Here is an 18,579-nt window from a genome sequence, read left to right on the forward strand (position 1 = left end):
ACAATATTTTTGCCTCCAATGTCTTATATTTCTGTTGTGTACAAATTAAAGCAAGTATACAAAGTACCTAACATTTGTACTGTGCAAAAGGAAGCAGAACTCTGTTGCATAGAACAGATCTTCCCAAGAAGCATTGGGTTTTGCTTTGTTTTGTTTGTTTTGTTTTTTCCTTGAAGATGGAGTGCTTGGCGGAGCATGATAATCAGGAAATAAGCAGCAATTTTTGTTCCCACTGGCTTTCTCTTCATGACAGGCACACCCACTCCATGAGAAAGTAACATTGAATCAACATATGTGGAAATGGCAGTATCACGCAGTCAGTATGTATGCAGTAGAGCTATTCTCAGGCATTCACTTCAGTGCCCAAACTGTCAATCTGTGTGAAATCTTCATCCCAGTACTCTCATTTTATAACTTGTCCTAATAGCACCATTATAACAATACCATAGAAATTGCCAGATACCTAGTTAATCATTTAATTGTTATTGATTCATCTTGCATATGTAGTACATGTATACGAACGTGGATACATGGTTGTGCACATGCACGTGGGGATCAGAAATAGACACCTGATGTTTTCTCAATCACTCTCCACCTTGTTTGTTTACATAAGGTCTCTCACTGAACCTGGAGCTCACAGATTCAGTAGACAGGATGTCCAGCAAGCTTCAGGGATCCTCCTTGTCTCTGCCCACCCTGCATCCCAGTGCTAGAATTAGATTTGAGCACCACTGTGCCTGGCTTATGTGGGTGCTGGGGACCCAAATTCAGGTCGTCCTGTTTATAGAGCAAGCACTTTATCCATCTTTGCAGCCTGGAGACAGAGTTTTATTGCCCTTTCTTCCCTGCATCATATGAAGTATGCATTAGTATGAGGATGTCTCTCAGGGAACTCTTCTGTCTTCCTGAACATTCTTGAAGCATCTTTAGTCCTGAGGAAGTGATTATACACAAGACTTATGTCTCACTTTTCTTTCACCATGACAAAATATCATAACTGAAGCAATTTAGAAAGAAAGAAAGAAAGAAAGAAAGAAAGAAAGAAAGAAAGAAAGAAAGAAAGAAAGAAAGAAAGAGGAGAGAAGAGGAGAGGAAAAGAAAGGAAAGGAAAAGAAAAGAAAAGAAAAGAAAAGAAAAGAAAAGAAAAGAAAAGTAAAGAAAAGAAAAGAAAAGAAAAGAAAAGAGGAATTTACTTGGGGCTCACAGTTCCAGAAGGTTATAACTCATGACCATCACGACAGGAAGCATGGCTACAGACAAACAGGCATGGCACTGGAACAGTAGCTGAGAGCTTGTGTTGGTCCACAAGCACAAGGCAGGAAGAGAAAACCAACTGGAATGGCATAAGCCCTTGAAACTCAAACCCCACCTGCAATGGCACACTTCCTAGTCCTCCCCAAACAGATCCACCAACTGGGAACTAAGCATTTAAATATATGACCTTATAAGTGCCGTGCCAGCACAGCTGAGGACAGCATCTTCTTCCCACTCTCTCAATCAAGACTATTGTCTCAGCCAGAAATGATATCCTAAGAGCCAGGAGTGGCCTGTCTTCTGTGATCACAGGTTATTTGGGTCAGGGTCTTCACTGTTTCATACTCTTGCATAGTCAATAGTCACACAAATCAGTTTAGCTTGCATCAAAATAAAACATGTTTGGACAGGAGAACTTCACTGTATCTGTCATAATAATCAAATCATGTCCCTGCTTCTTCATTTGAATATGATTACCACCTCTACAGTCAGAGTTTCCAAGTCAATCGCTGAGTGAAAAACCATCTTCCTGACCAGTAATATGTAATTCCTCCTTTTGTTCTCCCAAGGTTCTTTTACTTATAAAAGATTCTTTCTTAAGTGTTCATAAGTCTGCTATCTTAACAAACAAAAGGTAAAGGAAAAGCATGTTTGTGTACTTTAAAAAGCTCATGAAGTCAGAACCTCCCTATCTCAAGTCCCACTCACTCCCAAAGAGCTGCTATCTGTCCACAAAGGGGGCAAGTTTAACCAGGTCAAAACACAATGATGAAAGGAGGCAATTAGGGAGATCAGTTCAAACTGGTAAGGTGGGCCTGAAAGTGAGTCCCTGGGACTACACTGCAAGTTGGGCCGGGAAGTCCATGTCAACTCAAAACAATAGCTAACTCAAAATGGCACCTGTGCAGCTCTTCTGGCCTGTATGTCTTCTTGCATCACAACAGTAATCAGCTCAGAACTGAGTGTACATTTAAAAGGCCAGGCGTCAAGCTCAGCCTCAATAATCTGTTATTTTTAGAACATGATTAGGAATTGTCATCTATTGCTCAATTTCCTGTTTGCCTCAAATCAATCTCTTAAAAAGACAGCATAAGGTTCCTAAAACAGAACACTACCAGCACACAGGATTTCAGAGTGGGCAGCTCTACCAATCTGAGGAAAGCTTGAAAGATGGTAAGATGTGGGCAGAGATGGCCTCTGGGCCTGTTTTGACATGTGGCAAAAATCATGAGTCTTAGGGAAAAAAAATGTTATCAGTTAGATAGCTCTGTTATGCTTGGGAATAGATCCTGAGGTCTGCAAATTCAACATCCCTTTAAGTGAAAGGTTTTGGGAACAGGGCTCAGGCAGTTTTTTAGGATTCAACATGCAAAGACACTTTTATTGAAACAAAATAATGGAATATATTTTTGTTCTTCAATCTAAGCACTAACCAGGACCAACCCTGTTTAGCTTTGGAGATCAGGGTAGTGTGGCCATAGACTATTTCTGATTCATGTTTATCTTACAGGTTAAAACAGGATGCACTGATAAGGAAACTCAGGAATCCTAAGAACCCATATCAGCTAGATGACAGCAAAAGGCAGCTGCCCACAGTGGCCGCTTTCCCTCTCGGGATCTCCTAATTTGCATTTCCAGCTGTGCTTGTACTCCTAAAGGTGAATCATGGTCACACCTGCATTTCCAATTGACACATTGCTGAGGGTAGAGGCAGGTACAATTCTTTTTCTCTTCCTACAACTCTTGGTTGTATAAGGAATTTGCACTGTGCTTACTGACTAGTCAATGGTAATCAAGGACATTCCATTTCAGGGACATTCTAGGAACTTACTGTTTTTCTTGACATGATTCTCTTTATCATGCTGCATCCTCAGTGCTAAGTTCCTATACACTGGAATCCACCTATAAAAAGCCTTCATCAAGTTGTGGATCCCGATAGATATATCTACAAAACAACTCCCACAGCTAAGGCTCAAGGAACAGGAAGGAAAAGATGGTAGAAAACCTTTAAAAGCCAGAGGACCAAGAAGATTGCTGTGAGATTGTGAATTTCGTAAGCTACACCTATAAAGTCTCACCAAAATGACTGCTTAAACATGAGCTGAATATGTACGGCAGGAAACATGCTAACATGGACTGGTAAAGCCCACCAGGCCTTTGCCATGTGCATAGAACTACAGGCAAGGATGGGAGAAATAACCTTCCCGAGGGAAAAACACAAGTGTTTGTCCAATAACAAGTGGTCAGCCCTGAGAACAGGCATACAAGTAAGATTATAGGGACTGTGGACTGGCAAGTTGTGTTTGTGTATTTATGAATGTGTGTGTGTGTGTGTGTGTGTATGTGTGTGTGTGTGTGTGAGAGAGAGAGAGAGAGAGAGAGAGAGAGAGAGAGAGAGAGTATACATTATATAGTATGTGTCTATGGTATAACGTATATGTGTATAACAACAATTAATGAAAAAAGAGGTTATGAATTTGAAGCAGAACAATGAGAGATGAGGATTTAGAATGAGGAAATGGAAAGAGGAAATGATGTAGTTATATTATGATCTCAAAAATAAAAGAAATGAAAACAAAAACATACATCAAGTCTGTGGAAAAGCTAAGAAACTAAAGGATCACAATGACATGGTTATGCGTTTGGTCTAGTGTTGTCTAAACTCTTAGTTCCTAGCTAGCGGTACTGCTTCAGAAGACTGTAGGACCTTTGAGGCATAAGGCCAGATGCATATAAGTCACTGGCTATGGCCCTTTGATAATCATATCCTGGTCATGCTTTTCCTCCCACTGTACCTCCTAATCCACAAAGATATAAGAAAATTCCATCACAATTTCCTGCAGCCGTGCATGAGCCTCTTCACCTACCTGGCTTTCCCAACTCTATGATAGATTGTGCCCTCTAAACTCTGAGTCAAAATAACCTCTTCCCCTGACTTGCTTCCTTGGATCTTTTACTACAGGGCCAAAAAATAGTAATTAGTACAAGGTCTGTAACCATTTGCCAGAGAGGAGAAAATGGCACAAGATCCAGAACCATCAAGAGCAACAGAGCTAGTGTCTCATGTAATCTAAAATAATCAGATCCAGAGAGGAAGAAAGTGTAATGGTGGCCCCCAAGAGAGAAGAGAAGATGGAGAAATGGTAATCAAAGTTTCAGTCATATATATGAGGGAGTTCTGTGGATCTAAAATACAACACAATATGGTAAAGAACATTGAATTCTAGTTGGCAAAGATACACTTGCCACAAAAAGCAAGAAAGGGAAAGAGGAAAGGAGGAAAGGAATTCTTGCTTGCTGTAATCATTTCACAATACATACCTGCATCAAAGCACCAAGCTATATGCATATCATGTCGATTATCAATCACATTTCATCAATGCTGATACAAAGGTCAACTGAGAAAATTTCTTTACTGTTTGCCCCAAAGCCAACTTGGCCTTGAGGACATTCAATGCTCTAATAAGAGATAACCTAACCAATTCCAAGCTTTAACCAAGCTCTGTTCCCCTATCCATAAAGCCAGGAGGACTCTGAATGCTCACAATGCTCTTCTCTCGCTCTTCTCTCGCTCTCTGAAGCATCCTTTCTTTTCCAGTTGGGCTGTATGCTAACCCCAAATTACTGGAGTTTATTGGAGAGTTCTTTCTGCCTGTCGGTTTTTATTGCTATGTGAGATGGTACCATGATTTTCCAGTGGGTGACCAAAGCAGGAAGCATACACCATAGTTCACAAATGGAAGCAACTCAAAACAGAGGCAAAGTGTGTTGCTGCCCAGTCCATAGGTTCAGAGGAAACACCCTTTTACCTACTCAACAAGATTGGGGCTTCTCATAGTCCCCCAAACGGGTGGGTACATGAGTCAGGATTCCTCCTGCTCTCGCCCACTCTTTCTGCCACCTCAGATAAAGCAGCAGGAGAGAGCACTGTCAAATATCCTGGAACCAGAAAGTTGTGAATCAGATTGAGAGGTGATCATTTCTAAAACTTTTTCTTCTCTTACAAATTAGGGAGGAACATGTATGTTTTACACAAATAATTCAAACTAGTTAATTCTAATCTATCACTTAGAAATACTCAGAGGGGAGAGGTCTATATTTGTATTAAAAGAAATTTTAAATGCAGTGAAATATCAAAGATGCCAATTGAAAGAGTTCTCTTAAACCAGTATTTGTGACTAATGCCACAGATCATGTGATGCTTCTTAAAGAAGCCAACAGTAATGAGGGTTTTCTGTATTCAATATTAAATGAACAAACCATATAACAAAGCAATAAATACTAGAAAATGAGAAATAGTTGGAAGTGTAAGGTGATAATCCAAATCTATTTTATTGTGGAAAAATACAAAATCAGCCCTGGTAAAAAGATTCTTCAGTATTTAAAAATATTCATGTAAACAGGAACATGTGATAGACAGTCTTCTTGAATTTTCAGTTTTCCAAATTTAGCTGCTTAAATCAGTCCCATTATTAAAGCATCCTTGAAATTAAAGACGGAAATATTCTTTCAGAATGATCATCTAGTTCCGGGAGGTATCACAGAATTGTTCCTTGCAAAATGCTTCCTTGTTCTTGGTACACTGTCAATTCAAGAACAAAGAGTTACTCTTAGTTCAAGCTGGACCAAGCTGCCCTGACAGCTCCAGAGTTACTGCAGAGATTCTGTATTCAGGAGGGAGGATGGAACAAAATGATTAGGAGACTGGAGCCAGAGATGTTCTGGGAAAGACTTACTGTGTTCCACAGTTTTTCTTCACATTTCTTTTTCTGTCTTTTGGCAGCATCCCTTGCACCCACACTTCATGCCAGCAAACAGATGATTCTGGAAAATGAGAACAGTATATGTCCACTCATTCCTTTCCCTTGGAGTTGCTATCTCAGAACCAGAAGTCTGACTATTCCAAGAGTTTCTGTTGAATGTTTCTGCAGCCTGCTGAGAGCTGCCCCTACTGTGCTCCTTCGTCTTTTTTTTTTTTTATACTCAGTGTGGTAAGGCAGAATGCCAGTGGCCCGTTTCCATGTTCCATGCTCTATGTTGAAGCAAACACTGCTTACCACTTTCAAATTCACATTTCTGCACTCTACACACAGGTGTTTAGGCTTCTGTTGGTCAATGAAAATGTTTCCTTCATCTACATGCTAGCTTAAGGGACACTGCAGACAATGTGACACAGGACTGGTACAGCTTTTTAAAGGAAAGTCTACTTTGAAATAGGGACACTAGCTTTAATACTTACTGTCTACTATGCAGCAAAGCTGTACACTAAACCTTGGGAAGGTGTAAAAATGATACTTGACAGTTGTGTTATCTGACATCCATTTGGAGCTACAGAAAAAGTCATAATCCAGCTAGGAAAAAGAACTTGTAATTGTGGTGTGAAAGACATACCCACAGAGAGCCTAGGGGCTGGAGGGACTTTGGAATTAGCTAAGTCTTTGAATCATTTATATGTAAATGTTAAGGTAGACATGTGCTACCAAGAAATTTTATCAGAAACTAGAAAACTGACTCTCAAAGGGTCATACCATGTTACACATCCACAAACAGTATATGAATCTCCATAGCTTCACATCCTCATTAACTTGATATTGTCAGTTTTTTAAAATCTTATTTTCATGTATATAATAGCACTCATCTTCTGTCTTAGGGTTTTATTGCTGTGAACTGACACGATGACCAAGGCAACTCTTATAAGGACAACATTTAATTGGGACTGGCTTACAGGTTCAGAGGTTCAGTCCATTATCATCAAGGCTGGAACATGGCAGCATCCAGGCAGGCATGGTACAGGAGGAATTGAGAGTTCTACATTTTCATCTCAAGGCTGCTAGCAAAATACTGGTTTCCAGGCAGCTAGGATAAGAGTCTTATGCCCATGTTCACAGTGACACACCTATTCCAATAAGGCCACACCTCCTAAAGTGACCAAACATACACAAACCTTCACATCTTCCATTGTGGTTCTATTTTTTTAACATAATTTATTTAATTTTATTTCATGTACATTGGTGTTTGCCTATGTGCATATTTGTGGGAAGTATCAGATCCTCTGGAAATGGAGTTACAGGCAGTGGTTGCTGGGAATTGAACCCTGGTCCTCTGGAAGAGCAGCCAGTATCCTTGGCTACTGAGCCATCTCTCCATTCCCCCTGCAGTTCTTATTTATACTTTCTATGATACCTACATACAATGAATATCTTTTCTGTTTTTCTTTTTTTTCTTTTTTCTTTTCTACATTCTTTGTTTACATTCCAAATGATTTCCCCTTTCCCGGTTCCCCCCTCCCCCATAAGTCCAATAAGCCCTCTTCTCTCTGCCCATTCCCCTATCAACCTTTGGGTGACTACTCCTTTCGGAATCTTTTGAGGGGGTCACTTATCAGATATCCTTCATATCAGATATTTACATCACAATTCATAACAATAGCCAGATCACAGTTGTAAAGTAGCAATGAAATTAATTTTGTGGTTGGGGTATCACCACAGCGTGAGGAACTGTATTAAGGGGTCAGATCATTTGAAAAGTTGAAGACCACTAGTTTAAACTGAACCTCAGGTCCAAAAATGGACTTGGAAGTCACTCTATTTACATATTCCTGCCTTTGCCTGCTATTCTCTATTAACTCTACTGTCTACAATTGTCATATTAAAGATAAGTAGCGGAGTTTACACTCTTCAATATGCCAGAGGCCCAGCTTTGACGCTAAAATTTCTAGTAACAGCACTGCTACCTAGATGAGCTCTTTAACTCCTACCATCCTGGCTAACACCACTGAAAAATGTGGCTTCTCTTCAGTCATCATCCTACGTGACTATCTCCGGAAGGCTCCAGTTCTGAAGCTCTTCTCGGATCAACATAGTCCAGGTCTGTAACTCATATAAACTTACTTAAGGAGGTAGTAAGTCATAGTCTCCTGGCCAAGTGCTGCCTAAATAAAGCTGGCTAACAGTTCACAATCATGCTTTCTCCATTGTCAGCCCTGAAATCCATAGTCTCACCACACATACTATGCCTATTCATCTTAGGCTTTTTTTTTCCCCAATATAACAATATGTTTAGGGCAAAATGACCTCATTCCTCTATACACCTGCATAGTACTCCATTGTGTAAGCATGTCAGCACGGATTTAACAGATGCCTGCTGATGGACACTTTGATTGCTGCCAATATGATGTCACCACAATAACACTGGAAGGAATACACTTGTGTATTCATTGCTTTATTCTTGCGTGGGCAGACATGTAGGATAAATTCCCAGGAATTAAGATTGCTGGGCCAAAAGATAAACACATTGGTGTATCTGAAACTCAGGGCCAAATTTCGGCTCTTAGCAACCATACAGGAGGAGGTCTGTTTTCCCACAGTCATGTGGGTTCCCAGTCTCCTAGGTGAAAATAAACTAACTTCTCATCTTACACTTTTCACATGTTTAAACATCTAACATGGTATTCATGAAGACTGGATCATGACACTCTTAAAGTCAATTTCCAACTCTTAGTAACCCGTTGTTGAGCTAGCAAAATTTCTTGGACAACACAGCTTCCTCCACATCCCTCCCCCTCAGGGGTGGCGGGAAGGAACCGCATTCAATGAGTTGAATCCAATCCCACTTGAGCCAAGAGAGGCCCATGGGGCCTTTCCATTGTGGTGTGCCTGCCTGTCTTTCAACTGGCTGTCAATTTTCTCTGGAGGCTGGGGCTCCCTGCCCACCCACAGAGGCAAAAATGCCTGAGAATAAATGCAGTATGCCGTCCCCAGGAGCTCAGGACCAAAGCCTGAAGGGACAAGGCATTTGAATAGCTCAGCAAGGCTGTAGCTTTGAGGGTGGAGTGGTGTTCTGACACAGCACTTATACTGAGAACTCCTAAGGGGATGAAACAACACAGGCTGTTCCTTGCCCCGGTGTGGGAAGCTGCTTTCTAGTACCACCTGGATTTGCTTTTTGGCCCTTCTTCCCTGTTCTCCATCACTTCCCTACTGTATTTGGTAAAATCTCGTGGATCTGACCAAATCAGCACCCTCCTAGAACCAGGGGAGGGGGAAGATAGGGGCTTTAGGGGTGGAGGAGGATGGGGACAGGCAATGACATTTGAAACGTAAATAAAGAAAATATCCAATAAAAAAATGAATAAAAAAGCAGCTTGAACTTTCTTGGGTCTTTTTTTCCCCCCGGAGAAACTAAAACAAAGGTAGTTTGTAACTGATGATGCGCCATACCTCCTGGCTCCCAGAAATGTGCAAAGTGAATCTAGTCTTTGTGGTGAGCACAGAGAACAACAGGGAAAGAAGATGTGTATGCAGTTGGCCCTCCAAATGGGATCCAATGAATGTGGAGACAAAATGTTTGAGAAAAGAAGTTGCAGCTGAGCTGAACACCTAGATGCTGTTTCTTGTCATTACTCCCCAAACTAATGTAGTATAGCAACAATTTGCATAGCACTTACAATGTATAAAATATTGAAAGTAACAGTATAGTATAGAAGGCTGATTGAGCTGTATATGCAAATATTGTGCAATTTCGTATAAGCTACTTAAATATGCTCAAATTGGTACCATCATGGGTCCTGGAACTAAGGGATCACACTCTCCCATACACTATGTGTATGTACATGCATGCTCACATACAAACACATACAGGTACACACACCTATGCATTAGTGATAACACAAGATTATGCAAAGCAAGTGATAGATAAGCATAATAGCTCTCATCTATAGCATATAGTATGTTTCAGGCACTATAAGCCCTCTTTATGCATTGATTCATTTGATGGAAAACCCTATAAATACAGTATCATCATCCTCAGCTCATAGATGAAAATAAGACAGCAAGAGTTGAACTAAGTTTCTGAAGGATCTAACTCCTAAGTTTGTGCTCATCCCCATCAATCACCCCATGTTGCCTGTAGAGAAGTACCTGAGACGTTCTAGAAATGACAGTTCCGCTGTTGGCTCTTCGCAACAGGAGTCTTGAAGAAAGGAACATGGGATTATGCCTAATTATTGAGGACTAATCTTCTTAGGACCATCAAAGCATCCATTCATGTCAGCTAGGATATTACCAGAACAGAAACTAAATATGCAACCAAATATGACTTAAACAACAGGGGTCTACTAATAAACCTCATATAACAAGAAGTCCTAGAGGTAGGAGGTTCCAAAACGTCTATTCAGCACTTCAATAATATGAGCTCAGCAGCAACTGCTGCCTTTGTTTCCATTTTCCACATGAGTCCGTCTTTGTTATATTTCACATGGGTCTTTGATGTGGCCTTATGTAGGCCGCCTCAACTCCAAATAGCAGGTATAATTAGAAAGGGATAAAACAGTTTTGTCCTAGAACTTCCCAGATGTTAGTTCCCTGTCTCCCACTGGCCAGGATCGTGGCTCCTAGTCTAGGTACAAGAGAAGCTAGGCAAGAAAGTTTCTGGTTCTCTCTACCATAGAAGATGGGTTTAAGTGAAAACAAAAGAAAATGCCCAACACAACAAAAGTAAAAGGAGTTTGCAACCATGATGATTCCACTTCACTTAAATCCCATGTGGAAGCTTTCTTTCTTCCTTGGTTCTGGTGAAGTTTGGAAGACCCAGAATCTGACTGTTTGCAAAATCTACAGAAAAACAATAGGAGGTGGTGTGCAGAGTCTAGCCAGAGAACATGCTACTTGATGATATCCTCTTTCAGGCTGTTTGCCAGATAGGCCAGAAACCAGCACATAAGGCAACCAGTCCCTGCACTTTTCATGGCGGCAGCACGTGTACTACATTTAGGAGGCTTCAAAAACTACCAAGTCCAGGCCAGCACAAAAAAATGTGGTATGTGGTTGCTGGGCCTAACTTATTGGTTTGGTTAGGTGCATATTCTACTTAGGATAGTGCTTTGAGCATTTCCAGGAAGAGATGATAAGAATGTTTCAGCTGTGTATCCTGACCTCAAGAGAGATCTGGTAGTCATAGTACAAACTTAGCATGTGCTATATATCAAGCCTTTTCAAAGTAATTCATGTTGCTCTTGAATCTTCAGTCTATATTTAGTCTTCACTGTATCCTGTGAAATAAGCTGCATTTACTACTATCCCCACTTACCAATATGGAGTCTGAGACTGAAGGAAACCTGGGCTATTTAAACCAGGGCAAGTGTAAATAGTCATGAGATTGTAGTCAAATATTGTTGAATGATTTCATAAAGTCTAAAATCCAATTAATAATTTAAGTCAGTGGCTATAATTTTTTCAGAAAAAGAAACACAGGATATTATAAATATTATATGGCTCTATAAAGATCAGGGCACACATTCAAACTGACTTTTTAAAAAATAATGAATCTTAACACAGGTCAGGCAGACAAGGAAATCAGCCAAGACAGGACCAAGCTCCCTGGGTAGAAAACACGTGGAAGATCATTCATTGTTTACAGGGAGATGTGTCCCTGTGATGTAGGGAGCCAGATGAATACCCAAAAGATCAGAGACGAGCAATAGTGTTAAAAACTGCATGGAATTGGTACAGTGACAGGCAGGCAGATCAATGGAACAGGATTGAAGATCTAGAAATGAACCCATACACCTATGGCTACTTGATCCTCGACAAAGGGGCTGAAAACATCCAATGGAAAAAAGATAGCCTTTTCAACAAATGGTGCAAGTTCAACTGGAGGTCAGCGTGCAGAAGAATGTGAATTGATCCATCCTTGTCTCCTTGTATTAAGCTCAACTCCAAATGGATCAAGGACCTCCACATAAAGCCAGACACTCTAAAGCTAATAGAAAAGAAACTGGGGAAGACCCTTGAGGACATCGGTACAGGGAGATAGTTCCTGAACAGAACACCAATAGCTTATGCTCTAAAATCAAGAATTGAAAAATGGGACCTCATAAAATTACAAAGTTTCTGTAAAGCAAAGGACACCATCAAAAGGACAAATCGGCAACCAACAAATTGGGAAAAGATCTTCACCAACCCTACATCAGATAGAGGGCTAATATCCAATATATACAAAGAACTCAAGAAGTTAGACCCTAGAAAACAAAATAACCCTATTAAAAATAGGGTACAGAGTTAAACAAAGAATTCTCACCTGAAGAACTTCGGATGGCGGAGAAACATCTTAAAAAAATGTTCAAATTCACTAGTCATCAGGGAAATGCAAATCAAAACAACCCTGAGATTTCACCTTACACCAGTCAGAATGGCTAAGATTAAAAATTCAGGAGACAGCAGGTGTTGGAGAGGGTGTGGAGAAAGAGGAACACTCCTCCACTGCTGGTGGGGTTGCAAATTAGTACAACCACTCTGGAAATCAGTCTGGTGGTTCCTCAGAAAACTGGGCATGTCACTTCCAGAAGATCCTGCTATAGCACTCCTGGGCATATACCCAGAGGATTCCCCAGCATGTAATAAGGATACATGCTCCACTATGTTCATAGCAGCCCTATTTATAATAGCCAGAAGCTGGAAAGAACCCAGGTATCCCTCAACAAAAGAATGGATGCAAAAAAATGTGGTATATATACACAATGGAGTACTATTCAGCCATTAGAAACAATGAATTCATGAAATTCTTAGGTAAATGGATGGAGCTGGAGAACATCATACTAAGTGAGGTAACCCAGTCTCAAAAGATCAATCATGGTATGCAATCACTAATAAGTGGATATTAGCCTGGAAAACTGGAATACCCAAAACATAACCCACACATCAAATGAGGTACAAGAAGGAAGGAGGAGTGGCCCCTAGTTCTGGAAAGACTCAGTGTAGCAATATAAGACAAAACCAGAACAGGGAAGTGGGAAGGGATGGGTGGGAGAACAGAGGGAGGGAAGGGGGCTTGTGTGACTTTCGGGGAGTGGGGGACCAGAAAAGGGGAAATCATTTGAAATGTAAATAAAAAATATATCGAATAAAATATAAAATAAAGAAATAAATAAATATTACATAAATGGAAAAAATATTCAAGAGTCTGCTGAAACGTATTCCCTGCTCTCCAAGGACATTTCTCAGAACCCCATCCTGAGAGAGCATGAAAATTCAAAATGGCTCCCAGAAATGCTAAGAGATCTCAGCTGTGTTTAGTGGAACACAATACAGATGCTTTCATTGAAGTACTGAAACTTTTTTCCCTAAACTTGGTATGACCAGTTTATCTCTGTCCACCTGGGGCAGGCCCTGATTTACTGGCTGAACTCTCACATACTGAGCCAACTGTCAGTTCTGGGGAAAGTGGGATACCTCCTCATCCTACAAAAGAGATTCCCTTAATAAATTCCCATAGCAACAACCTTGGAAGTACCCATCAGAGTTCCTATATGTTGGGTTTCTTGTTGGAGTTGGGGAAAACTGCTAGTTAATGCTAAGGTATTGAGCTGTCCAAAACAGTAGCCACTAGCTATAGGTATCTACTAAGCACTTGGAATTTACACATTTAAACTGAGGTGTGCTGGGCTGGGGGTGAGGAATTAGGTGTAAAATAGTCACTCAATTTTTGAATCCATCACTCCCCAAATATAAAATCTTTAACATGTATTATGCTGATTGCATCTTTGAAAGACAATATTTTAGATATATTGGTCTAAGTGAAAGATACTCTTACATTTAATTGCACCTCTTTATTTCTTTTAATGTGGCTTTTTAAACACGAAGATGGCATGCATATCTCTCATATTTCAATGTGAGATAGTTCTTCTAAAAAGATAATTCTAGGGACAATGTCTTTATTAAGAGCTATTGGGGGTTTTTTTTGCTAGTGTTTACAAAAGCAAGGTAAACAGTAATTAGTTGAGCTAATTAGAGGTGTGCAAGAGAGAGGTGTTTTGGAAGTGTTGCCTTGATGCAGCTGAGGCAAAATAGTGACCAAAACTCAGTCAGGCTTTCTTAGGCCCAGTGGCTCCAGGCCAAGTGACAGCATGCATAAAAATAACTCAGATGACTTCACTGTTCTGAACATAAAGGCTGCTGGCTCTTTTCATACAGTTTGAATCTTTTATGACCCTAAGATATAAAACACACTTTTTAAAGCAATAACTAGTGTACTCTAAAGACATTAAAAAAAAAAACACAAGCTTTTGAGTTTTGACCAAGTCTTGACTTTCCAAAGAATGTAATGATGATAATAGCTTCTATGGGGGAAAAAATCACATTTGCAAAGTTTCCCTACAGTTTTTCTTCAGCTATTTCCATTTGAGAGTAATTAGCCAGTAAGATTATCAGAACTGCTGCTTTGTTTGGAGGCGTGTAGTTGCTCGCAGGCAAGCTGTGTGCATGTGTGCAAGCATGCATGTGGATCTCTGTGTGTATCTGTGTCTGTGTCTATGTGGTTGAAAGTGGGTGCCTTTTCCCTCACCTTATTTTTAAGACAGCTTCTCTCACCAAACCTAGAGCTCACTGAATTGGCTAGACTGGCTGGCCAGCAAGCTCCCAAATGCTCCAGACTCTGCCTCCTCAGTGCAATGATTACAGGCATATGCTGCTGGGCCCACCTTTTTAGGTGGGTACTCGGGATTCAAGCTTAGGTCCTCCTGCTATCTTCCCAGTCCTGAGATTCTGTTGTGTACATATGTTACACAGAAGAAGTCCACCCCTGTACAGATCTCTTCACAGCTTAACAACCATAGCCTGTCAATGCCTTAAAACCAGCTGTGGTATATTCATACCTTCGAAGTTGGCAAAGGCTACCAATCAGGTTGGTCTATTTAGTTGTTATTTGTTTAGTTCTACTTCTGGAAAGCTGTGCATTAACTATTTAACAGTGTACCACTAGGTATAACTCCAAAATATGAGGGAAAAGGATTTTAAAAAGGGATGTTCTAGAAAACACTAACAGAACATGCATTCTCTGCATACAAGAATTGATTATCTTAAAAGTTCCTTTAAAATTAAGGTATCTGTGCTAGCTTCAGGGTCTGTGTCACAAGAAAGTTCCTATGTGACTCCTTTCCCTTCACAAGGCAAAGACAAAAATAATTCAAAACTGAGTAAGCTGTCATGTCCAGAAAGGGAGGAAGCCATCCCCACTGTTCTAATACAGTGGTGCTTCTAGATTTCTATTCCTTCTCTCCTTCCCCTTTTCTTCTATAACTTATGCCTCCCCTTTTATGTGCGCTATTACACACATACAAACACATAGATATTTTTATTGCATGGATTTTAAGGAAAAAGAACTAGAAGTTCAAGAAACCAAATAAGCCATGCACAGAATGTATCCATAAAAGATGGGATAATAGGCTTTATTTTCTTTGATAGAAAAGCAATCTGGCACTAGGAGAAAATTATGAGATGGAGAGGAAAGGGGTTATGGGTGCAGAAATCTATATATACCTAGTATGATATCACTTCAATCATCTGCACTTGTCTCTCAGCAAATCAAGCCTGGGTTTTTTCGCAATTACTTCATTATTTCCCAACAAGAGAATCAGATTAGATAATGAGGGATGAATTTCAGATTGTGCCTCCTTGAGAAAGTTTGCCATTGGCAGTGAGAACGGCTCTGTGATAAACTGTTCTAAATTGGTACATTAGGACGACCATTCTCTCTTAACTCATTTTCTCCCAACCCCAAGCACTTCAACGAAATAAGAAAAAAAGTTTTCCAGATGGTGTCTCAAGTTTTTTATCTTAGGCTGGATGTGATGGCACACACCTATCTTCCCAGCATTTGGGAGGTGGAGGCCAGACGATCAAGAGTTCAAGGTCAATCTCAACTACAATGGGCTGTACCCTCAAATTTTGAGCTAAAACAAACCTTTCCTACCTTAAGTTGTAGGGTATTTGGTGGCAACAATGACAAAAGTAGCTAATACATCTAGCTGCTCTTCTGGAATCAAAATCTTAATGTAAACAAACAGAAGAATGCTTATTGGCTTTATCCTTTCCACTTCGTATGAACATCTGTGTCCTATAGCTACAGGAGCATGGATTTGCTTGACTATATGGCACTACCGGGCTCTACTGATAGTGATGCTCCCTGTCTCCTATGTCAGAGCAAGAACCATGACCACAGATAGTAAAAGATGAGCCAGCAGACAATGGTTCTTGAGAAATAAACATAGAGCTACCAAAATCTAGTAGGGGACTCAAAAATGAGTTACCCAAATAACATTCTGGATCAAGGGGATTCTTTAATTACCCAGACATGGCTGATTTTTGCACCTGCCCATATGTAATTTAGGCATTCAGTTGGGCTGAGCATGGTTGGTTGATTGAATGTATGCGGAGGATTCCGGTGGTCTAAGAGATTGCATGGCAAGCATAATAATCTCAGAAAAAAACCCACCAGTAAGAAAAGTCCAACCAAAAAGTTCCAGAGTAGGGGAAGAAAATGAAGAAGTAAGTGAGTGAAAGCTGGTGGTTTGCTGGCATCACGAGTCGGGGCTTTTGGATTCTAGTTCCTGGACTCAGTGCTGTGGAAAGGTCATGAAAAGCCTCTGTGTTCTCAGAGCTGACTACTAGTTCAGCCAGAACATATAGACGTTTTGTTTTCCTTGGGCCTGTGAGCCTGGCTCACTGTGGAATGAGGCTGCTTTGTCCTGACTCCTGTCAGTGTTTGCTATTACACAGTGAAAAGGCCCTCCACATCTCTCAATCTGAGCAGCTCCACTGTAAAGATTTTTCCACAGGGGCCTTGGAGCTCCTATGTATAAAGCACTGGGAATAGTGCCATCACTTAGAAAATATAGATCGGTATCTGCTACAATAACATTAAGAAGTTATTGTAGCCTTTACTAACTTCATAAATGGGAGATTTGACAGATAAGTTTGAAAGTGTCAAGAATGTAGTATATGATGGTTGGAACAAAATAAGCATAGGGCGTGGCCCAGCCCAAGTGCCTCCGGACTCTGAGGTAGATGTTTAAGAGAAGCAGCTGGGATATGAAAAGACAGTCCAGCAACTTATCAGGGTTGCAAACAGAGGTGCACAGAGGAGACACGGTACCCCTGAGTGTGGTGCTAGGACTGAATTTCCATCAGGGGAAATAAATTGTCTGTATTTGCCAAGAAGGACTTTGAGAACAGTAGCTGTTGTGGCGCACTGGGTGCGGTCTCCAATTTGAGCCTTTTTTTTTTAATGCTGTGCTTGAAGAGGTTTGCCCGGAGGAAATCTTTGACCAAAATGCAACCTCTCCCAAATCCAGCACCAGCCCACACCCTCACAAAAGCAACCCAAAGCTGCCTTTATTCTGCCCCTCCCAATGTTGTCTTAAGAAATGCTTTGTGCCGGGCGGTGGTGGTGCACGCCTGTAATCCCAGCACTCTGGGAGGCAGAAGCAAGGCAGATTTCTGAGTCGAGGCCAGCCTGGTCTACAGAGTGAGTTCCAGGACAGCCAGGACTACACAGAGAAACCCTGTCTCGACAAAAACCAAATCCAAAACCAAAAAAAAAAAAAAAAAAAAAAAAAGAAATGCTTTGTAGTTAAGAGAAAGAAAGATGAGAAATTAAGAGAGCCATCATCTGTGGAAAACAACAGTGCTTACTATGTTAGCTTCCATCAGCTGAGCCTCCTCGGGAGTCAGCTGTTACTAAGCTAAGCAAGGACTCCTTTGTCTACCTAGCACACTGCCTCAGAAAGTTTCAAGCCTCCTCTCTGGCAGAAGCAGCTTGTGGGACCAGAGGCTTTATACAGTTTCCACAAGGACTAAAGCAGACGTTTATAAATATTACCTCTATCTTTGTCACCTATAACCACCTTTGAGTTTTCTGCCATATACAAGATGACCACCAAATGAGTCAGGAAAGGTGAATACAGAGTCCTTTTTCTCTTATCCTTCTCTTTAGGGACTTAAGACACTGGAGAAAACATGATAATATTTTGAAGTTACTTAGCATTGTCCCATGTCAGAGAGACATGGGACATGTCCTACGAAAGGTATAATACTAGTAATGAATTGGTCCCAAAGGGAAGGCAACCTAGTTCTTTCTACAGCCAGTGCTCTTGGGAAATAGGTATCCTTTCCTGAGAGAAGTTCTTACTGGGAACCTTCCACTCACACTGCAAATGCCTTCTGCCAGTCTTGCAAGTCAAAGTGACCTGTACTAAAAGAATTCATTTATAATTACAAACTGTTCTTAAGAGAAGTATTGAAAGCATGGACAGAAAGCAAAAATGATCCTTGCATTCCTTTTTAAAGCTTTCATAGAACATTATCTATTCAACTCCCTTTAAGGGGCAGCTGATGCTGATGCATCAGGGGGTGGAGCGGATGATGAAAAAGGTATTGTCCATTACCATACTACTTACTATTGATTAGAGTCTTTCTGGGAAAAAATAGCAGAAGACTGAATGGGGCAAAGAAAGATTTCTGGATGTACTATCTAGAATTTTGTCCTAGGCTC

At 40.7% G+C, this 18,579-nt stretch overlaps 1 long non-coding RNA gene across 1 annotated transcript in view; it reads right to left on the reverse strand.

Moving 5' to 3' along the window:
- Positions 1–5,596: 5,596 nt before the first annotated feature.
- LOC127674958 (uncharacterized) overlaps positions 5,597–18,579 on the reverse strand; it is a 13,804-nt gene continuing 821 nt past the window's right edge. The window contains exons 2-3 of the long non-coding RNA XR_007975420.1: positions 5,991–6,078; positions 5,597–5,836 (exon numbers count right to left, since the gene is read on the reverse strand). This is a non-coding gene — a long non-coding RNA (uncharacterized LOC127674958). The remainder of the gene's footprint in view (positions 5,837–5,990; positions 6,079–18,579) is intronic.

This window comes from Apodemus sylvaticus, chromosome X (genome assembly GCF_947179515.1).
Source record: "Apodemus sylvaticus chromosome X, mApoSyl1.1, whole genome shotgun sequence".
Lineage (NCBI taxonomy): Eukaryota > Metazoa > Chordata > Mammalia > Rodentia > Muridae > Apodemus > Apodemus sylvaticus.